Source organism: Apteryx mantelli, chromosome 14 (genome assembly GCF_036417845.1).
Source record: "Apteryx mantelli isolate bAptMan1 chromosome 14, bAptMan1.hap1, whole genome shotgun sequence".
NCBI lineage: Eukaryota > Metazoa > Chordata > Aves > Apterygiformes > Apterygidae > Apteryx > Apteryx mantelli.
The window spans coordinates 6,793,494-6,817,173 of NC_089991.1; the positions used below are offsets into that span (position 1 = coordinate 6,793,494).

At 47.5% G+C, this 23,680-nt stretch overlaps 1 protein-coding gene across 1 annotated transcript in view; it reads right to left on the bottom strand.

The window, feature by feature from the left end:
- MGAT4B (alpha-1,3-mannosyl-glycoprotein 4-beta-N-acetylglucosaminyltransferase B) overlaps window positions 1-23,680 on the bottom strand; it is a 55,729-nt gene that overhangs the window by 17,659 nt on the left and 14,390 nt on the right. The gene's annotated exons all lie outside the window — the stretch shown is intronic.

Consider the following 23,680-nt stretch of genomic DNA (forward strand, 5'->3'; position numbering starts at 1 on the left):
GCACGCGACCGGCTCCGCTAGAGAGAGCCGTTCCCCTCCGGAGACGGTCACGCTCCTCGCAGCAAGTGTCCCTGAGAGCAACAGCCCTTTCATATGGGAGACGTACGTCTCGCTCGCACGAGCGTGTTGACAACGAATGATCTAGCAGTCCCCAGCCTGTGGGCAGCTTCAGTTGCAGAACTATAATTAAAAGCCTACTTCCATTTTTCTTGAGTTTCCAGGTCATATAGAAATATGACTTGGTTATATACACATATATATGCATGTATGTAACCAAAGCATGGAGTGAAAAATAAGTTGAATGACGTACTGAGAAGAGGGGACTCAGCTGCGGGCATTAGTTTTAAGAGCAATATTCTGTATCTCTCTCCAGCTCCCGAAGCTAGGGAGCGTGAGACGCCGACCGCTGGAGCAAGCCGCCGGGAGTTTGAGTCAAGTGAAGAAGAACTGAGAGTACTGCTGTTGATGACCTGTTAAAACCAGGCTCCATTAAGGAATATACACATTTTTAATTGCCTCGCTCCCTGCTTTAGTTCCCCCGAGGTATGCAAAGGCAAGAGTTTAAGAGCACATGTCTAAGAGCATTTGAGTGGAGCCCCATGCGCCAAGCTGCTCCAAGGTGTGCAAAAACGGGAAAGAGAAGCGCTAATTAAAAAGAAAAAAAAGTAAAACCAAAAAGCATCCCATGACACTTTCACACCTCTCAGGGCAGCCAAGGAGGAGCAAGTCCGGTGTAAAAAAAAAAAAAAAAAAGAAAGAAAAAATCCTTCGCAGGTCCCAGTTTCAATGGTGTCTCCACACCAGCACCTGCAATTTCTGCTCCCAGAGGCTGGCACGGTGCCTCCATGGGAAAGGGCCCCAGGAAGGGCATGCGGTCGGAGCCGTCTCCGAGGGCGGACAAGCTCGGGAGGGCGTCTGCAAACCGGCCCCAAGCGCATGCCATCCCGGCCTTTCCTCGGCAACACACAGATCCCAGCGCCCGACCCAACGCAGGAGCCAAGGCGCCTCGGGCCCGGCTTCGGAAGAGCCTCCTAATAGATTCCAAAGCCAAAGCTTTACGCTAATCTAATCCCTCCGCAGCAAGGCAGAAGGAAGAACATCGCAGGGCAGCTCCTGCGACAAGCCGCCTGGACGCTTACAGAGCTGGAAGTGTTTGGGCACGCGCCTTAAGGCTGCATCATAAATACAATACCTAAACGAGGAACTTTTGATAGGGTAATAAAGCCGTTTTATTTCAAAGCAACATGGCATCAGCATGCCCTTTTTAAGCACTAAAGCTGCTGGGAGCCTTCAGCCGTAACTAACTGTACAGTAGCTGGGGGCGGATTCAGTTAGTCATTTATGAACCTTCCCGTGCCGTTTCTTACCCTGTTATTAATGAAACCTGCATACTCAGGCAAAAATGCACTTTTATCTCCGGTCACTCATGTGTTTACAACGAGTGCAAGGCTGCATCTCGCAGGACCATGCTCCAAGCACGGTTATCCACTGCATTTTAGACCTGTAGCCCAAACACGGCCAGGATGTCACCCTCAAAACAGGAGCAAGCTTGAAATGGTAAGAGGTTAAGAGTGACTCAAGCTTTCATAGCTGGGTGATGCTCTCGCCCATAATATCGTAACTGGGACCTGCCACTTGGGCACGAGAAAGATCCACCACCGCGCAAAAGAAAAGCTTCACTGAAATCATCGTTTTTATGAAGTTCACCTTGCTGTCGCAGCACTGAGTTAAGCAGGCTCCTCATCGACTTTCGGGGATCAGCTGGGCTCTGCAGGTCCCTAACAAGACCAAAAATGCTCTGCTGGAGCTTCCAGACACAGGGCTAAATATAAATTAGAGCCACTGAAGAAAGACACACCGACTGCATTAACAATCTCTATTTTTGTGTCTATAAAGCTAAGTAGAAAAAAAAAAGGGGGGGGGGGAGTTTTGAAGATCAAATGTACTCAACTCCAAAGCAGGGAGTTTCCAAGACAACACCACTTCCAAGTCAAGCGCTCTCCAATGCTTTCGCCCAGCGGATGTTTTCCCCGCGGGGTCTCTTCCCCCCTCCCAGGACCTTCGTGAAGATTCGCGGCTTCAAACCCAGCAAAACCCTCGCACAAGGCAGCCTGGCTGCTATTAACCTTCGGCCTTTAGGTATTTTTCCCGCAGTCCCTGGAGCAGGGGGAGGGAGCAGAGGAAGCTCCACACCGCCCATCCGACAAGGCCTTATTCAGCGAAAGGAGGGGAACAGGCAGAAATAACCGCGGCCTTTCCCTTTTCCTGCCCGATGCGTCTCGCTTTCCGCTGGCGGTGAGAATGGAAATCATTTAAAAACCACTGGAAAAAACAGGTTAACACCCAGCTGCCACGGGAATTCGCTGGAGGAGCTCGTACTTCCAACGCGCTCCAGATGTGGTAGATCTTCACCTGATGGTACCTCTCATGCAATCACAAGAATACAACTTTTAGCTGCAAAATATTCTAGCTTCTAGTTTTTACTACTTATATCTTTCAAAGTAACTAAGCTACACCTATCGACGCCGGTAAGGAGCAAACCTCTCTCCCTGTTTCTCCATGGAGCAGTGGACGGTACTGTGTTTGCGGGATGCTCGAATCACCTGGGGACCAAACAGCTGGAGACCGACGTTAGACCATGTCCCGCCCTACCCGGTGCAGGGCGAAGGCAAAGCTCGGCACTTAATGGCTTTTTCCGGAGTGCTGCGCCCGGTTCGCGTCAGGCGGGGAAGGGAAATGTCGCTGATTACTCAGTCGCTAACGACCTGCCCGCTGCAGCCCGGAGCCGCGCGCTTCCCCGCACCGCGGTGGGGACGGGCAGCCGACTGTTTGCTGCTCCGCTGGCTAACGGCAGGAAGCGAAACGGCATTTGTTTCCGGCGCTCTCGCCCCGCGGTGTCCTAGCGGCCTTGCTGTTCCTCAGTTAAAATCCCATGAAATCTGAAAGGCGGTGGCGAGCGCTCGCGGTGACGGCTCCAACGGTCGGAGGCAAAACCCGAGCCGGGCAGGGAGTTCCTCGTGGCATTGCCGTGAGCGGGGGGAGAAACCGGCTCCCGCACCTAAAAGCATATTTGGACACAGAAGTGATTTGCTGCTGACCAGGCTGAACAAATTTTTCAGCTAGTGTCAGCTCAGCCCAGACCCTCCACTTACCTTTCAAAGCAGCAATATTCTCTGTCTACATATTTATTATATTCCCTCCAAGCGCAAGGATAATAGAGCTCTTAAAACATCCTAAGACTCAAGTGTTCTAGGACAGAAACTCCTAGCTGGGACTATATTAAAAAAAGGCTCATCTCACTTCATGGTTTACTTTTCCTTGAGAGATAACACATGGCTTTGGGCTTAAAATATACCGGTTGGGCTTCGCAACACCGACCCGCTGCGATACCTCCCAGCGTTTTCGTTCGGCCACTACGGGACCCATTTAACAAAAAAAGCATTTCTCCATGGTGGCGAATCCTGCGGCTTTGCTCTTATTTAGGCGACTCTTAGTGAGAAGCACGTCTGCTCGCGGAGGCCAGGGCTGGGACGCCTGGGTGCGCTTTCAGTTTTCGAGTCAGAGCAAAACACCTGATGCCAAAACAGCAGCCAGGTGTGAAACCAGGCCCGGGCCGATAAAACCCCACCTTGAAGTCTCCCAGGGCCATCCCCATACATATTTGTCAGAAATTTTATAATTCTGCGTTCTTGGTTTTTCAAATCACACTACAACCTCCCGGGGAGCCCTCTGTGCATTTTAAATACGTCCACATTTCAGGATCAATTAGTTTTGGTTTTGTTCTTTGAAGACAACCTCTCCCAGCAGAGCGGACGGGTGGCCAAAGTCAGAGCTTTCCCTCCCCGCTCGAAAGCAAATTCAAAGGCTTTGCTAACTGCATTTGCTTCTCATTAGGAAGACTTTCGAGAGACTTTGCTTAAAAACTAAAAACAATCCCCAAACCTCTAAACTATTTGTCTTTATAAAATCTTGGCTTCAAGAGAGCAACTGTGAATTTTGACCAATCTGTTGCAAGTGTTGAAGTCAACACAAGCACACTGGTTTCCAGGGCCAAAACAGCCGAAAGAAAATTAAGTCCCTGATTCATGTGCCAAACCGAGAGCAGAAAACTAAACTTCCTACAGGAGAGTTATCTTAACAGACCATGACCCTCTGTTTTATTTAAAACGCACCTAATTAATAACCATTACACCTACAAGACTTGCACGTGGCATAAAACCGCATTTCCTGACTACGCGCTGTGCCCCGGTCCTGTAACCTGCTAACACCTAATGCGGATGCAGGTCGCACACTCACCGGCAATTCAACCGCAACTCAAGCTCTGCAACGCAGAGGACTAACTAACTCCAGATATTATTTGCTCTGGAATTACTACGTGTTTTCTTCCAGAGCGCAAAGGCCTGAGAGAACTGCAGGGTACACACACACACACACACACACACACACAAAAAAAAAGGCCCTCAGTAAAGCAGCCTACATTATCCAAAAATGCAAACGGTGAAAGACTGGAAAAGGAGCCGGCGGCGAGTAATTTGACCCCAGCTCACCCCTCGCGCCTGGTTGCAGCCGGGCTGCTTTTCTGCTGCACCCCTGCGTTGCGTTGCAAACGTCCAGCTTTGGCCCGGGCCGAAGGCGCTCTTGGAGTTAGATTACGATTAGTGATTTTATGTTTTGATGTTTAACGGTTTATACAGCCCTGGCGCGGCTTCCACACGTTACGCTCCAGATTGCCCTGACGGACCTGCAACCTTCATTAGGTATATTGCTAATGTAATTTCACAGGACCGTTAAAATATATATAAGAAGTTACTGTGCCGTGTCGGTGAATTAAATGCGGCTACTGAAATGTGAAAAAGCTTAGTCCTGTTTTAAATGGCAAGGCGACGGCTAGCGTAACAGACAGGCGTCAGGTACCCTGCAAGGTTACGCAGGCAGCAGTAAAAACTCCAAACAGACGCTCCGTGTCATCAAAAGCAAAACTTTGCCAGCTGCTAATTTGGGTGTGGAAGGAAGAAATCAGCTTTAGAGACGCACCATAAGCAAAAACGGAAAGCAACCCGAAAAGCCACAAGGAAGCAACTCTGCCGGGGCATCCGGACCTGCCGGTAACCGCTGCGACAGTCCACAAGGACAGACGGTGAGAGGATTGACTTAAGTAGGGGGGAGAGAAAAAGAGGGCGCGGGTCAGCACCCAAAATACCTCCAAAACAAAACGTCATTGCCCTTGCCAGGCAGGAGGAAGACTGAACAAGCCTTTTCCCTCAAGCAAAGTCTAAGGAAACACTAGCCGTGCTCTTACAAGTAAGATTGGAGGTATACAGCCTCTCGCTTCGTGAGCCAGCAGATTGTTTTTTCCAGTCCCAGATTCATATTTTAAAATCACATATATTTTGATCGTTTAGGATACAGGCATCCACCGAGAACTTCATTTGCATTAAGGCACCGAGCACCAAAACACGACTGGGGACAAATCAAAGGCGCTCAAGGCCCGATTTCCGGGAGTGGTCAGCATCTGCGACCAAGGCTGGAGCTCCCCAAAGGCTCCAGGAGCGACCAAGCACCGCCAGGACGCCCACGGGGCGCCGGAGAAGCAGCCAGGGCTCGCGGTGCCCCTGCTCTCCTCGCACGGCCTGCGGCTCCCTTCTGAACAAAAACCTCTCCTGGCCTTCTGCAACGCTTCCAGATCGCAGAAATTGGCTTCAATGAATTATTTATTTAGCGGGAAAGAGCGATTTGCTGTTGGTAGTCCCAGCCCAGCTGGCACGTGCGGCTCAGAGGTCTTGCACGGTCCAGAGACGTCACCTCCACCTTGGGGCAGGCTGGCAGGACGCGTCTCCATCTTGATAAAAAGAACGAACGACTGAGCAGTGACGTCGCCACATCCCAAGCAGATGCTTTAGCTATTCAGAAAACCCGATTGGACATTTACGGATTCACCGTGCGCTGAATCACCTGGATATTGTGTCAAAATAGACATTTTCTGGCCACTGCTTATAAAAATACACCTCAATTTTCTTTCTTCGTTTTACATGAGTACTGTTATAATTTGTGGTCAACACCAAACCATAAAATCACATGAAAAGTACAGTCATTAGTGCTATCATCTTTACTGGGGAAATAGTTGTAGGTGTCGAGGGAGGCAGGCAGGGAAGAAAGGAGGCAGCCGGCAGGTTTCCCAGGTCAGACCTAAACGTGCTCTGAAATAGCTGGTCAACAAAGTGATCAAAAATAGATTTGGGGATTAAAGAAAATCTAACTGGGCTGAAGGACCAATATTTCTACAAACAAAATTATTATGACAACCGTCCATTAGAAAATAACTCATTGCTTGTACAGTCAAACAGAGGCTTCAACCGAGAGCAGCTATAGCTCAGTTCCTTATGTTCTCCCACTGCCCTGTATTTAGGTTTTGTTTCAGTTTAGGCACTACCTATGGTTGGTGTACCTGAATTGGGGCCAAACAACAGATTTTGGTTAAGCCACCATCTCAAAGCATGTCGCAGCGCAGCCGCAACATCTCAACCTTCAGCAGCCCCACGCAAGGAGATGGAAATGCAATGACTCTCTTAACTGATGGTCTCCATCCAGGCAGCTCTGGCCCCCTTCAGTCACCGTTTCTTTTCACTGCGGTGGGTTTAGGATATATTCCCGTGGCACGTGTCCTCACCGGAGTTTCATGTTGTCTCAGCACGTATATCCTCCGAAGGAGAGAGGAAAATGCCCATCCACTGTGCCTCATTACTCCAAAGAAGAATCAAATGTTTACATTTCAAATCCAGTACAGAAAACATTCCACCTGGCCTTTCCAAAAATACGATTTGGGGGGTTTTAATGTCTTAAGGAATAAGATTTCAGGGATGGGGATAGGCAGCCTTCCCGCAAAGGAGATAGTGAACCACGGTGCGGCTGGTGGACGTTCAAATCTCACTTCCAAAGAGATGAGCGTGTGCAAGGGTGTGTGTGTGCACAAACATCCAGGAGGGATTCAGGCTCTGGAGTAGGAACGTAGCAATTCGGAAGTTAAAAACAAACTAGATGGTGATGTTTCACCCTTTTCTCACCTACGCCTAAGATATCTCCAGCTGAGGGAAGGGAAGGTGGCAGAAGCAGTGAGACCGCTGTCGGGTCCCTGCGGAGCAAGGTCTGGGCACTGTTGCTGCAGCCCAGCTCCATGGCTGAATCCAACCGGATGCTACAGAAAGCACAAACATCCGTGCAAATCCCCTGCTTTTTACCACGCCGCAAACAAAACTGCTGACGGATAAGGAAATCCCTGGGAGGTATAAACCGGCATCAGGTTTTGCAGAAGAAACCAGTCCCTCTGCTTTTTCTGGGATTTTATCTACCTGTTCAGGGGATTTAATGAGACTGACAAATGAGACGATGTTTCACTTTGCCACAAAAACAGGAGGAGAAGTGAGGGAAGAGGCCAAATACTGCTATTGATCAAAACAGAAAGAACACAGTATTAAGCGGTCAATTTTCATCATAGCGAAAGGTTAACTATCAAGAGGAAGCCTGAAGGTTTTGTATTAAAACTAGCATCCAATAGATTTATTAAGGATCTGGAGAAGGAGCTGAATTTGCGACGGAGCCAAATACAGCGATGGCGCAGAGATAAGTTAGTCGAAACCAGGAACGAACACAACGACCAGGCAAGAAGGCAACAGAACGGCAAATTAACGTCAAAGTTGATGGATGCAAATGAATGGGGAGGGGGTAAATCAAGCTATTTCTCACGTGGTTCTTAATTAACAATATTAACCAGGAAGGAGAGCAGAGCCCCCCAGCGCCTTCGGTGCCGGCTGCTGCTCTGCAGGTAGCAGCGAGCCCGGGAAAGGAAGGGGGACGGCAACGGGGCCGAACAAGATGTTCGGCTGCTCCGTGAACAGGATGGAGAATAAGGGTGTGAGGATTAAAACATTATTAAAATGATGCTGCCTAATCCAGGAATAGTTTTCACCTCATCCGAAAATGAGTATTATTACAGACTTAAAAGGGGCTTTAGAAAAGGGTGATGGAAATGATCAAAGGACTGAAGAAACAGTGCTCTGGGAGGAAGGAAAAAAATTTGGGATCATTTTAGCATGGGCGTAATAATAGGGCCCATGATGAAAAGCGTATAAAATGGAGTGACAGAATGAGAATATATCACAGACCTCCGTTCGCTCTGTCTCAAAACACGGAACAAGTGACCATTCATTTAAAATACTGTTAATTTGAAACTGATAAAAGGAAATGCGTCGCACGGAAAAAGCGTATTACACTGCTGCATTCACCGCCACGGAAAAACGCTGAAACCAGGAATGTAAACAGCTCTGAAGAGCTGGAAGATATTTCAAGCACGTCGGCACCAAGAGATGGGGCTGAGACCTCAAAACGTGGGATAAGTCACCTCCGCGCTGTGGCACTCTCGCTGGTCCCCAGCTCCCATCTGCCTTGGCGGGTCCCTTTTTCCCATTGGTTGGGAAGAAGCCCCGGATTTCTATGTCTCTCCTCCTGCATCTCAACTTAATTAGGAACACTGCGCCTTTCCTTCTTCAAAGCAAAGCTAATTCATTAGCAATCTAATTATTTACCTGTATAGTGTAAATCTAGATTTCTAAGCATTTTCTCTCACATGGAAAGCAAAGGCTTTGTTCTTGTTGGGCTTTTTTTAATACTCTTTATTTGATTAGGGAATAAAAACATGCTGAAAGTGAACAAAATAAAACATTACAGAAACCATGGGCCATTAAACCTGGAAATAATTGCAGCTCTACAGGATTTTTAAGGGGGACACATCACACGCGGGTACAGAATGTAACCCACAGGGTTATTTCCTCTATTTTATTTCCTCTGGTGTGGCAAAGCTGATTTAAGAGGTTCCTCGATCCCTGCCGCAAGCCTGCTGCTCTGTCCGTGGGGTGACATTAGCAACGGCAGCAGCGAGAGCAGCAACACCCCCCGCACACACCCAGGCAGACTCGGGAGCGGGGTGGAAAGAAAGGAGGGAAAAAATGGAAATGCCAAAGGATGGGAATGTATATGCATGGTCACCCTTAACGAAGCAGTCCTGTGTGCAATTTAAAAGAAGATGCATGTGCCTAATGCACTGTCCTGCCATGACACAGACAAGGCAAATGCCCTCAGATGCAGCTAAGGGGAGCAATAACAGACGCCATCCGTGATACCACCTCACAGCAGAAAATGTGTGTTGTGCTCAGGTATTGCAAATGCACTTACATTTACATTGCTTATACTGTGGCAGCCAGATAGCGTGGACGTCAAGGCACATCAGTCTCGGCGCTGGTTGTGCCATGGGTTGTTTTACTTGTCACTCGTGACTGCCAGCTTCACGGTGGATTGCAAGTGGTCACATGCAATAAAACCCAAATCACATTCACTTTGCTCTCACAACTTGCAAACCTCCTGACTGTATTTCTTTCCCTTTCTCCTTCTACAGTTCCCATAACAGGTACCAAAGCTAGCAAGTAAAAGCTCAGGAACGGGGACAACCCCAAAGAAGCTGCTGGTGCCCAGGGTGTGAAGAGGTGCTCTGTTCCACCGGCTGCTAGGAAGGTCACCTCCGGTGCTTTAAAGCAACAGGAAAACCTCAAGCCGAGCAAATGGCCTCACAAGCCAAGAGGAAACCCCTTCTTGTTTCAACCCAATTATATAAAATACGAAACAGAGACCTCGATCCACCAAAACCCAAAGCACCCATGCACCCAGCTTGGTGCCATACCACTAATGGTTCTGCTTCTCTCGCAAGTCGACCAGAGAGGAATCCTTTCAAGAAGGCAAGCTGATCTTTGCAAAGGTCAGTGTGTTAATCATCACACCCTTTCTCCAGCAGCAGCTATTGCTAATTGCCTGTGAAGGAGTCGAAATGAAATTCTTGTTAATTCTCCTCCCCACATTACTACGATCCAGCAACATCATCGCTTCCTCTCCCCGCTCAAATGAACACAAGCCACTGACACTTTGCAGCTGATGGACTAGTTTGGCCCATCTTGAGAGAGATACAGCATTAGCAGATGGAAAAAAAAAAAACAGCTCCACTCTTCAAATTTACATGTAACTTATTGATAAGCAGCAGTAAGTGCAGGGACATTGTACTTCCTCATCTCCTTTCAAGAAAGACCATTGCAGTCATCACTCCACTAACGCTACCAGCAGACTCAGAACAGCAGAAGTTCTGGAGCATGGGGAATTTGTTTAATCAATAACATATGACGCTTTTGGCAGAGCTGAGCATATGGAAGAATTTTACAACAGCAAAATAAAGTATTTCTGTATTAAAAATCAGAGAACACATATGGAAAAGTTAAAGTGATGTACTAAGTCACAGAGATATCAAGGAAATCACAGAAGTTCTGGCTGGAGTCCCTGGCTCCATTTATGTTAATAGCAGTGAACTTCAATGCAAGTCAGGTTTTACTTCTTTTTCCAAAAGAGTAACTCATTTGTAATGCATGCAACTGTACGAGAGTGAAAGGATTTTTAGAGTGTTCCCTTCACTCCACTGTCTCGCTATGTAAATTGTACATCTTGTCTACCTACAGGTACGCAGAAGCAACCCGACTACAATTTCCCTATTGTACCGATGCCTGATCAGATGCACAACAGTGCTTGTGGGTAGAAGCAGATTTTTAAACCACCTGATCATGGGATGAGCTGATCTGAATTGCACTGTGTTTTAGGAGCCTTAAGTCATTTGCAGGATGCTCAAAATAAAATGTATACGAAACCTCTTAAAAATTACTCAGCATTAATATTTGAAATATTTATTCCCCAGGGTGCAAGCTTGTAACAGGAGCACTTAATGGGGTACATTTTCTTCTCTCCAGAGAAAAAACAAGGCATTGCCATTAAAAAGCACACTCAGACCAACTATAAGTGTTGATGCTATCTTAGCTCTCGTTTCATTTTATATGCTAGGATAATCCCTGGGAAGAAAAACATACCACGAAAAGACTAAGACGACCTGCTGCTCCCTTTTCCCATTCAGCAGTCAAGAAAACATGAGGAAGGGTTATCAAATAATGCTGACGCCCCCTCCCACAAAACCACAGCGGCTAGCTTTAGAAACAGGGTGCAAAAAAACCCTTATTTCTTCCCCTTGCAGAAAACATTTCACCAGAAGTGCAAACGAGACGGAGTTCCCAACCAGCCTCTGCCAGAAACAGCACGCTAGGGTAATTTCACTTCTCGCTGCTCAAAAACACAGGGACCGAAACAGCAGTAAGGCCTGATCAGCCGTACCCGTGAGCCGATCCAGCTGAAAAATTCAGCATCCGAGCACGAGGGCTTAACTTTCGGCCCGCTCATCCCGCCGACCCGCCGGCCTTACGGCCCTCTGCGTGCCGGCGCGAAGGAAGTGGGATGTGCATCAGGGCTAGGATGTCCTTTTGGACAGCAGCCCAGACTGCGAGCAGTTTAAATGGCTTGTGAAACCACATCCATAGAGGTTTTGCTTTCCTGCAACGTCAGGTCTACACGCTGGCCTGAAGGCAATGCACCAATCCATACGGCGTGCTGCTTGCAACCTCCAAAATAGGTGTGCTTCCTACAGCCTCGGACTGCAGGACCACAGTATTCAGGCTTTATTTCATGGCCATTCCTAAAGTGCTGTTTAGTCCCTGGCTCTTGTAAGCAGAGTCCTGGGTTCAGTGCAGGATACAGATTAAATCAGAGACAGGATGCTTCTCACAAAGAAATAAAGGAAAATAAAATACAAAGCAATATGCAGTTCACACATCCCATTTCCTCAGAACACGTCTATTTAAATGCATTTGGGTTTTCAATATTTCACACACGGTTACCTTTACCGGTGGCACGTATACGGCAATGCTAATTGCTACGTGGGCTGCCGTGGCTCCGTTTTCCAGACTTTACACCGAGAGGGAAGCCATGTTACAGAGCAATTCAATTTGACCCGTTCAGCCGAATGCAAGATGGGCTTCCTGCTTCCAAGGAGGAAAAAAATCCCCATCTCCTTATGGCAGTTCAAAAGCTGCACCCAACAAGCGGTGTCAGAGCCGCGGCGAGGGCTTTCCAGGAGCAAGCAGTCGCGTCCCACGGCAGCTGCCAGCCCAGGCAGCAGCAGCGCAGCCGCCTGGGAGGTCAAAAATCAGGGAAAATCCCGCAGCCGGGACATGAGTCTCTGAACGGCACGGTGAAAACAAGCAGTGTGACTCACCCGGATGGAAACTGCCCTTCGAAACTTGCAACCCGAGCATTGAGAGCTCAATCCGAAGCCCTGTTTCCTCCGCACAAAGAGGCTCCCTGTTCGGCGGCAATGCCCGGGGGGCCGTTCCTGCACGCGTTGCGCTCTAGGTACCCCAGGCGCAGCAGAAGACCGCGTGCAAAACCATCTCTCTCCAGCCGCCTGGGCTACGCGGCGTCTCTTCTAGTATTAAAAGTTGTCGTTTGAGCAGGATTTGGGTCATCTCTTGGAGTGCCTTTGTGAGAAGTCCATAAAAGAAATTACTCTAGGTAAGTCCCCTATTAATAACTTACCTTCATATCCAGCTTCCCACTCGTAACTCAGCTTGGCTACTCAGGATCACTGCTGGGTATTGCTGTGAAAAACCCAATCCAATTTTCTTCTTCTTTAGGGATAAAACATGAGGACAGGGCAGTCAGCCTGTCAACTACAGTAGCAAGGTGGAAGAAATGGAGGCAGTAATTTTCCAGCAAACCCATTTCTCAGTGGAGGCAGTGCAGGGAGGGGAGCTCCGATTCTGTCAAGGGTTGGGACAAGCAATTCTAGACACATTGCCATTTTTGGGGAATAACTGCGATGATGACAGCAGGAAGGTTTCCCAAAGGATTTTGATATTTAGTTTTATGACCATGAAAAAAGGAAATGCATAAACTATAACGTCATGACTCTGTACATAGTTATTTACGACTATGAAGATACTTGCAGAAGACTCCCATGGCCATGTCCAAAGCCTGGTTAAAACAGTAGCATTCTGATAGCCTTATAAATCAGTATACTTGAAGAAGTATCTTAGTTTTAAATGAGGAACTGGAGGAAACCCTTCAGCTCCCAGAGTGGTGGGGTGCCAGGATGCTGAGCACCTTCGGACCCGCTGTGCAAACATACTCGGGTGATCCCACAGCTTGAGTCAGCATTTACTAACGCTAGCTTGGCACAGCCCAGGACAGGCTCCACGCAGAGCCCCTCGGGCGCGCTGCACCACCTTGCCAGTGCTGCGGGTCTTGCACGGGTGCGTTTTCTTGGACACCGCGCACGAGCGGCCAAACCACTTGCAGAGCCAAACTCGCACCAGGCGGCTGCTTCGGCATCGCTCTGCCCCAGCTACACCACCCCACCGCACCAAACCTTCCCTCTGCCAAACCAACTCCCCCCACCGATTCAGACGGCGCCATGCAGGTATAGAGGAACAGGCAGGATGCCAGGGTGCTAAAACAGCCTTGAACACCTGCAAACAGAAATAAATTCTGTACTTTAACACCAGCCAGTAGACTATAAAAGGAAGCTATAAGAGCGTATCACTATACATGAAGGGAAATTCATTGTGCTGCTAACACCCATAACCTCCCCACTGAGAATAATGAATATCAACAGGAGAACAGACATTTAAGAGTGCTTGGCTAAAATATGCACTGATTTTTTTTCTAAGCTTGCTCTGGGTACACTACATGAAATACAGAACTGCTGAGTTCTTCTTTTTCCCCCACCCTCAAGCTGATGTAAAAACCCCGTATGTTTTAATAGCAAGGGTGATTAACCGTTAGCAGAAATTACTAGGCTTATAATGAATTTGATTATTTTAAAAAATTGCGATCGTTCCTTCTGAGCAACATTCCAGTTATATACTAAGTCATACTCCAGTTTAAACAAAAAACAGCTCAAAAGAAGTCCTATGATGGGGGTCGCACACAAAGTCTGATCGCAGAGGTTCTTCCCACCTCAGAAATACCTAAACATCCGTGTTATTTATTGCCACCATCCTACGGAGACTGGCCGGTCCCATTAACGCTTTGTTCAGCTCCTCCACAGCTGGAGAGAAAGAGGAGCCACATCAGCTTTCAAGGGAGAAGGGGACGGAGAAAAGCTGGTTACGTTTTCCAGCCAGGGCAGTGATTTATGAACAGGAGCGCACTCCAGCTCCGACTTCTGCAGGAAGGAGAGCGTGTGCGCACATCTTGCTGTTCAAAGGACATCTTGTGCCTGCGAGCAAGCTGTCCAAATCGCTCTGGCTCAGGCTGCACCAGTGTGTTTAGCACTCCATTTCCAGATGTGCTTTGTATCCTAGTCAGCCAGGCTGCTTCCTAAAGCCAAGAGAGTTATATAAGCCGCGAGCTCTAATTGGATTATTTATCCCAAACCGTCGGAAGAGACTTGGCAGCGCCGTGGCTCGGGGCAGCGGGGCCGCAGCCGGCCGAGCCGAGCCGAGCCGAGCCGAGCCGAGCCGAGCCGAGCTGAGCGCCCCCCTCGCTCCCTCGGGGCCGGGGCGGACGAGTCGCTCGAGCGGTTTGGGGAGGACCGGCACCACCGCCGGCAGCAGCTGCAAACCGGGGCGTTTGAAACCCATGTTTGTATTTCGTTTTTTGTCATTATAGCTATTAAGCAAACATAAAAGCAAGGGAGCGACCTGACCCCGCAGCCCTGCGGCATTTATTGTTTCAATACCAGAAGCTGGGAATTTCGGAGGAGTCGGAGGGGGTCAGGTGCCCAAGGCTGCCAAATCCAGTCCGTCTTGGACTGCTCTGAAGATGGCATGTGAAATGATTTGAGAGTGAACTTTTTTTTTTTTTTTGGGGGGGGGGGGAAGGAACAGAAGCCAAAAAATAAATTAGAGTTCATAAAGCAAGACCGTTCTCCCCCTCTTCCTCAAATATTTTCTTGTGCCTCCTGTCCCGCTTATGAAAGGGTGCGTTAGATAGTATTTTACTAGAGGAATGCTTTTCTATTTTAACAATAATTAAAAGAAAAATGGAACAAGCAGTTAGAAGGCCCAAATACTTCCTCTGCACACTAACAAGCGTTTCCTGACTGCACAGCTCCACAAAACGGAATACATCTATCAACTTCGCTTTCCCACAATAATATTTTTCCCAAGCTTTGGCTGTTCCAGCAGCTTGTTTCCCATTTAAGGTCATAATCCTGCTTGTGGGATAACCCATCCCAGTGGGTCTTCACGGAAGTAATTATCAGGGCAAAATACTAAGAAACAAAAGTGTTGCAACTACTCTTGGGAAGAAGTCAGGAAAGGGAAGAGAAAGAAACTGAAGCGTTTCCAAATGTCGCAGCTCTCGGAGTGTGCCAGAATGGTTTGGTTCCTTTTTATTTTTAATGCAACTGGATAGTTAAGTCAGAATTTAACACAAGCATGTAAGCTCACACTCAGCTTTGAGCAGGTCACCTATTGCACTGCCTACACGTTGGTTACGTGCATGCTTGAGAATTACTTAAGCCCTTGCCGTGAGGCCCTGGATGGACTTCATATGGCTTCTCTAGAAATAATAACAACAATAAAAAAAAAAGCCAACGGGCATTCCCCTGCGCCACTGCTAAGGACATTCCCGCTCGCCTCCACCAGGCAAGCTGCCACGGGAAAATTCAAAGGACTGAAACAACCAGAAGAGGTGTTTGCACCAGACACCCAGCGCACGCCAGCACCCGGCGAGGGCAGAGCCGTCACCCTTCCGCGGGGCACAGCGAACCGCACCGCTCGCCCTGCGCTTTGGCGCCGTAAAACCCAAACCAAGAGGTGTTTATAGCGCTCCTTACACTTTACTCTTCCGCGCTGCCCGCGTTTCAGTGCCTCGGCGGGACGCGGCGCAGAGCTATCCGCGCCAGGGCTGCAAACGAGAAAGCCGGAGCGTCCTCGCCGGGCGAGCCGCGCTCCCACCCACGCTACCGGCATTAAGAGCTTCACCAAATTTGTGTAATACGCAGCATTACAGAAATGGGTTTCAAACGAGGAGAGCAGCTGGCAGGATTAAACAAGCAGAAAAGCACGCGCGCGTAAAGACCGGGGAGCTCGGAAGGGGCTAATGGAGCAAGCAGAAGACAGCCGGGCGCGCTCGCCGCGCTCCGAGGCGCCGTCCTTCGGGACGGACGGCAACGTCTCGTTACGGCAGAAACGAGCACAGCGGAGACGAATGTTCCATCGTCCCCTGGCTACGTTTTAAGTGTTAAGCCAGTACAAATTCTCAGGTCGTATTTCACAAAAAAGAGCTACTCAGAAAAAAAACAACAAAAAAAAACCCAACCCTGCTGGCAGTGCAGCACAGCAAATTGCATTTGGAAGATAATTCCTGCCTTCTTCACAGGCAGATGTTAAAATACACCAGGCTTTAGCCGAGCAGCCTCTCCCAGGACCAACGGCAGCCACAGGCTGAATTTATAACAGAAAAGTTGTTTCTTTCACCCTACCTCCCCTGTGTTGCTTAGCCCACTGCAGACAAAAGTCCTAACAAACCAGCAGCTGCCACATCTGGCTACACAGTGCCGTGGCAGCCCAGAAAGTCCATATGGAAGCACGCCAGTATCTGGGATCGTCAGTGAAACACTTGGACGGTAAAACTACATTGATGCTGCAATTACTATCATCACCAAATGACCACTCAGTTCCACTTCTCCACCGCGGCAAAACCGTCCCAACCCTCAATTTAGCAGAAACAGCGTTGTCAGGGTGTCTGGGCACTAATTCAAGCGATACAGTCCCGCGGCTGCGAAGAGAGGATTGCTGGCAATTTAAGAGCGCACTTAACACGGAGCTGAACCATCGCCGTTCCTCGGCCATTTAGCTGATGGAGGGACAAGCTCAATTCACCGCCACGGTTTCACGAAAACTCCCACAAGCCGGTACCTGAAACGGTCTTAAAGCTGCACTTTGGCGCGTTATAAATCTGGATCACCGCCGTCTCCCCTCCCACAGCACAATGTCAGGGACAGAGGCAGAACTTCACCCCCCAGAGCGTTTATCCACCTCTTGCTAGGACGGGGTAGGGAGCAAAGGAGGACGGACCTTGAACCGCTTAGAAACCAGCTTGGTCTGAGCAAGGTGGTTCTCACGGAGAAGATCCATTAGTCGCTCCCCCAACCAAAATGTACCCCCCCCCCAAAAAAAATATTGGAAACGGAGCACAAAGAAAAGTGTGGCATACCCAGAAGTGTACCGGGTATTTAAAAATAAACATGGAAACCTGTGGCCCTACAGAGCTGTTCAGCAGGGAGTTCAGCGCTCGCGTTGTCCTCGCAAGCCGGGAGGGGATGGATTTACCGAGGGGGCTTTGGCGAGGGGCTGGACTTCTCTGGGCAGAAGCAGCATTGCACACATCGGGGTCTATGAGTGGATCTCAGTCGTGTTCCTCTTGTGATCCCAAGACCTTTCTGATTCCAATGCACTTTTAATTACGGTTATTAATTTTAGGTTTAAAAACTATGAAACGGCTAATCACTTTTGCTCCTCTAACGAAAATCTAAAGGGACCTGATGTGCTTGGCAAAGTTTCCCCGCAGCAGGAATAAACCCAGTTATGACCGAAGGTGCAGCAGGACTGTGTGAGGGAAGCACTTTGGAGATGAGCAGCTTTGGCCAAACCCTGACTGCAAACTACACAAATCCTGCCGGCCAGAAGTCCTTTGAATTCAAGCCCTGCTGGCAAGGATGCACCAACAAGAAGCTGCGCCTGTGGACCACAGCTTGAGAGAGAGCTTAGGTTTTTGGGCTCGTTTATTTTAATTTGCTTACCGTATATTCACTTCATCTATAATCTCCCTTTGCCTTGCATCTCCATTTTGAATTATTTATCACCAGGTATCACATTCATTTGCATACTTTATGAGGTGCAAAATAAATGATTAGTCATCACATATTAGACTCTTCCAAACCATCTGTGCTAGGCTCAGCAGCCGTTTTCGTTTGGCTTTCTGTAATACTTAGGGGAGAAAAACCCAAGGGGAGAACTGGATTTGCTGAAAACACGTAATAAAATAGTCTACACACTTGCTGAGAGCAAAGGGTTATTACTCCCTTATAGCTGTGCTCCACAACAAACACAGACGATCCTCTTCGGTGTAATTTAACCAGTGATACAAATTGCAAGCAGCATTATTTCAAAGACCTTTATTTATTGATTAGAAACAAAGTCCTTATCCTCTTCCTGCTCCCTCCTTGAGTCGTGCTGATTGCATACAATGGAGCGCTATCACTTAAAGAGCCAATTAAGTCAACTTCTGAAAGGTAATTGAATAGCTGAAATTCTTAGTGCAATATTGTCTTGCATTATCTTGATTGCAACGAGGAAAAACAAAGCAGTCGGAGCAACAAGAATTAGAGAATGAGGCATTAGCAATAGCTAGGAATAGCAAAATGGATGGAGCTATTGCCAAAAAAAAAAGGGGGGGGGGAACAACATTTTCTTTCTTTCAGGAAACCCACCCTGGCGATGCTGGGAAGTTGGCCAGTGCAGCAAACAGCAGTTTTCTAGACCCCTCGTTTTCTCCTTGTTGGTCCTGTCCATCTCCGTGGTCTTTCCCTTCCCGCTACTCCTCCATGGTCCGACCGCAGCGCCGGCCCCGTGAAACTCCATGAACCCCAGCAAGCTGAGCAAAGCCTAGGAGGGAAACCGAGGCACGCCACGTTCCTAGAAATAATTCGGAATTTTTCTGCTCTTTTCTCGTAGGGTTTTTCTGGAGAGCAGCAAAGTGAACAGCGCTTCCAAGGGCTAACGAATCCGACGCCTTGGCATCCTGTAGTCAATTGAAAGCTTTGATCAAAGCACTTCTTGTGGCTGGGGCTTTCTTAAGATAACGGCTTGCGTATGGATTTTCTGCAGCCTGCCGGAGGAATTCATACCACAGCCGTTTCTCCAACAGACCAGCTCTTTTCTGCCTACCTGGCTATTTTCAAAAATACTTGAAGGATTTTAGATTGCCTCTGAGATTTCCATGCCCGATTTAGCTAAAACAAGACTAGAGGTTTGAAACCTGTTAGGATGAAGGGCATAAGGTTTGTTCCTTTGGAAAAAACAGGCTTAAACAACACCAAAGGAAAAAAAAAAAAGGAGAGCGTGATTGTAAGCCTGCCAATACTCAGAAGTTATATAAAATCACTCATTTAAAAGCAGTAAAAAAAACACATCACAAACAGAGAGCAGACTCCTCAAGAACCTGAATACATCAGCTGTAAGTGGTCAAAATTTACCATCACTTTCCCAGGAACTATTCAAAGTTACAGCACTCAGCCCATAAAGCCTGTGAGATTTATAAAAAGGAAGCTTTTTACGAAGTCGGAAAAGAAGTGCCGCAAAAAAACATAAAAATCTACCCCTTCCTTCTGCAACAGCAGCAGATTTTGGTGTGACCTGTAACTCCTGTCCTCCTGTCCCTTCGCTGCCCAGGTTTACACAAGGGGAGAAGCAATCTGCTCAACAGCAGAGCAAATTAACCGTTAACTGCTGCTTGCCCACAGCTGCTTTGGCAAGGGCTTTCTTACTGCACAGACCATTTGCTCAACACCAAGAGTCTTGTTGGAGGAAATATGGGTGAACGGGGCAATATCGTGCCACGCCAGCCCTGGTGCAGTTCCTCAGCACTGGGACACAGGGATGCTTCCTTGGACGCCCCCTCGGCAGCCGCTGCATGGGCTCCCTGCAAGCATGATCCCCGCCGTGAGCCCGCTGCTACCATCATCATCTTACTGCTTTGGGGCCTCTGGAGCTATCAGTCTGAACTAAAATGTCCATAAATCCATCTCGAGTTTGGCAAAAAAACATGTAACTAACCCCAGAAATACATGAGGTAACTACTTTTGCCACTCGGCAGCAGAAATAAAGCATTAGCACGTGCCACCAAGTCCGGCTCAAACTCCCGTGTTGCTTTTGTTCATCGCTCCTTGGTTTATTTTGCAAGTGTCTCTGCAATTCTTGCCGAAAGACAGGACACAATTTAAAGAACCTGAACAATTTTTTCACACTTGAACAGTCTTCACTCAAAACAAGCTAGAAGGCAGCCTAAACAGTCAGATAGACCCCATAATCCATAAAACAGGAGCTTTAAATTTGCTTAGTTGAGCAGACTGAAAGCACTCTTTAGGCAAAGAGACACCCTTCCGGTGGCCAGTCTACGCTTGTGTCTTCTTACACCTTTTCAAAAGCTCTTCTCAGTTACACGGTCAAAAAATCTTTAAGGACTATACCTAGAACAGGTCTAAAAATTGCTCGTCCTTTCCATAAGAGCTTACTCACTAGACAGAGGAGCCAAGAGAGACCAAATATTTCACATAGCAGCACTTGCACATGAATATTGCCCTTCGACACAGATCTGCCAGGAACGCAACCATATACCCACAGTATATTTCAGAAACCCTGTTAACAGAATACAAAAAAATCAATGAAGGTATGCTTCAAATAAGGAATTAGTTGGCATTCCAGCAAGCCACTTCACCTTCAAGTCATTATTTCCGTTGACACATCGTGCTGGTTCGTATTCCAGCAACACGTTCTCGTAGCTGCGCAGGCACAAGAGAGGCGTACAAATCGCGCCGGGCAAAACAACTGTCAGCAACGAAGAGGATTCGTGTCTTCCTTGTTCGCCACTGAAGAGTTACATAGATTTTAATTCCAGCCTCAAATACAATTTGGGCCGTGGCAGATGTTTCCTACAGTGCAAAGGCCTTCTTTGAAAGAGAGTTAATTCAGTTTGAAGACAGCGGCAACGAAGAAAGGGATTTAAACCAATATTTTCTGCTTACTCTCTCTAAGCTTAGTACTGCAGAGGCAAGAATGAGGGACTGCTAAATTGAACAGTTAAACCCGCCTGCTCGCACAACATTGCTTCTGACTTCAAGCAATCTCCGTAAGCCTGCATTTCTCTGCCACCAGAGATTCTCCTCTCTGCTACACCAAATTTGGTTTAAATTAAACGAAATGATTTTAACAAGGCTCTTCAGGACGCGAGAGGAGAGCATATTTCCTGTTTTCAGCTGCTTAAGTTTCACCAAAAAAAGATGCACGTACCACTGCAAAACAGCTCTTCCTCTCCTTTTGTTACCTTCTGCAGTTTTCTCCTCTTACTCCACATTAATAACGGGATCATTATTTCACCAGCTACAATCAAAACCTTCCAAAACACAAGATCCAATTGCAATCTAACATTTACATCGTTACTAATGCCAAAGAGCCCTGAAATGCTTTCAGTGAGTTCTGTGCATAAAGATCTTCACTCCACCTATCAGTAAAATGGGCTCAGAAAGTGTCAGCCGTTTAAATAGTACACAGAGAGTAGTTTAAGGGGGGAAAAAAATACTATAAATAATTGAAATCACAGAAAGAAATGCAGGCAGACCAGAAGAGAAAGAGGGTAACTCAGAGGAAGTAGGTAGCAAGAGGAGAGGAAAGGACTTCTACTGAAAACCCAACTACACAAGAGCGCATGTACAGAAAATCCACATGCTCTCACATACGCATTATGGAAGACACCAACAGACAAAATACATCCTTGACCTTTTCTACAGTGTTTGGTAACCACGGGGCATTATTTTTGCCCACCTACAAACCCTTCTCTTGCTTTCCCAGTTTCTTTCACTTTCCTCCTGCCTGCTGAATCAATAAGTCTGCCAATTATCCACATGCTCTCCCCAGGGAAGGCAGCAATCTTGGCCACTGAATTATGCTAAGTAGCAAACATGGATTTTAAATGGCCACTTCTGCCACTGATTACTGTGACACCTTGATAGAGCCACTTCTTCTACGGCATCCTTGCAAGGTAAGGCCATGTGAAAGACTTCCTGCACTCAACATATTAAAGACACACTGGAGAGGAGTCTCGAACTCAGCTGGGGCTTCTAGGTACTACAGACTTGTGATCAGGAAGAGTTATAGAAATTACTGCCTTGGGTTTGAAGCCTTTAAGAAGAATTATCTCCAGTCAGCACTCTGGATTAACAGATGAGTGCTTAAAGTTTCAGTTCCAGCAGTGAAACACTTCCTTTGATGACCATAGCTGCTATGAAGTGCTAGGGGGTCATCGTTTTGCCTGACCTTTAAAGATTATCGCAATACGTCTTGATCTGCATTTAGGAAGTTATAAAAAACAGCACAGACAACACTATTCAGGAGCCAAGCAATCTGCCACAGATTTCAAAGGAGACATGGAACATCTGTCTTTCTCAAATGAGTTGCACACTGAATACACACTTTGAAGGCTCTGCCAACATCCAGAAAAAGCCACAGTTTTTCTCTGGGTACAACTGACCTGCGCAGGGGATGGTGGAACAGTTTGTTATGCTCAGTGGAGCCTGACAATAACACTTGGCATGATCAGCTCCAAGTCCCACTTCATCTTTAGCTAGGGTTCAGCAGTGATTTGAGGAAGAGAGATTTCAGCTAGGCACCTGCAACTCAGCTAACAAGACAACTTTTAACGATTAGCATGTGATGAGATTTCTTAGTGAGTGGTTCATTCAAAGGGCATGAAGTGATATCAAGAACGAGGTAAAAATCCCAATTAAGATTTCTGCGCAATTCAAGAGCACGTAGAAGAGCTGGTGTTCTCGGAGATAAGATGGATATCTAGCCGCACACAGCAATCAATTGGTTTTTAGGAGTCAACTGCCAGACCTCACCGGCTTCCTCTAACAGAATGCAGACAGTTGTTGGGCAAAAGCCTCGGACAGGCACAACTGTTAAAACACAGCCAGGCTCCTAGACCCACAGAGCTAACAGCAGCGACCAGAACGTGTAGGAATCTGAGTTCTGAGTCTTCTATGTGAGCAATTTGGCTTAAGAGCTTCTATTCAAGAAACAGGTTACCAAATCGAGAGGTGACCACTACACTATACCTTCTAGAGGCTGCAAAGTTCATCCCTTCCTATGAATACACACCCTGTTAGGCAAGCAGCTTATCTGGGTGTGCCTAACTGCTTATCAGACTTTCTGGCCAAAACCTATGCTTGGGCATAGCAAGGCAGAGCTTCGCATGCCTCTAAGGTCACCCTCCAGCTGGACGGGCAGGTCACGGTTCTCGTTGTGTGAACAGCAAATCTCGTGTCAAAAGCAACTTCCAGCCTCTGTTCCCAAGGCAAAATTTGAGATACTGACTCCTCGGATTTCAGTGCAAGACTGGCCCTTGTAACATCTCTGCATGTCACATTGAAGAGGCTGGAAATCCAAGTCCACCTTGAACAGGGCTGCCTTTCTTCTCTGACATCTCATTAGAAGGAAGGAAGCTTGTCTGCACTTCTGAAAGATATCTGAGCCATAACTGTACTGTCATGCCAGCAAGAAAAGGAGGAGGGAACCTTGTGATTCAAGAGGGGTCTACTGCTGAGAAACTGCACTTGGGCAGTTTTCGTTTGGTGAATAATCTTTGCCCAATGGGCCAGCAACACACAGTACCTGTTCACCTTAATATTGCAAACAGCTCTTTAGACAGAATTAAAACAAAAGCACTACTAGCTGAAAAAAAGGGGGGTGGGACCAGGAAGCCTCCCACTACACCAGACCAAATAGGGGGTGGGAGGAAAAAAAGGATGAGGGAGGTTTTGAATCTGCCCTAGATAGAACATGTCACAGTTTTAACCTGCTATGGGGGGGGATAAAGGAAATAGGATAGCAGAGACCAGAAATCAGATTTATTAGGACCAAACAGGTAGATAAGAGATGGATGATCACCAAGGGATGACGTTTCTATTTTGGAGTCAAGTAACAGC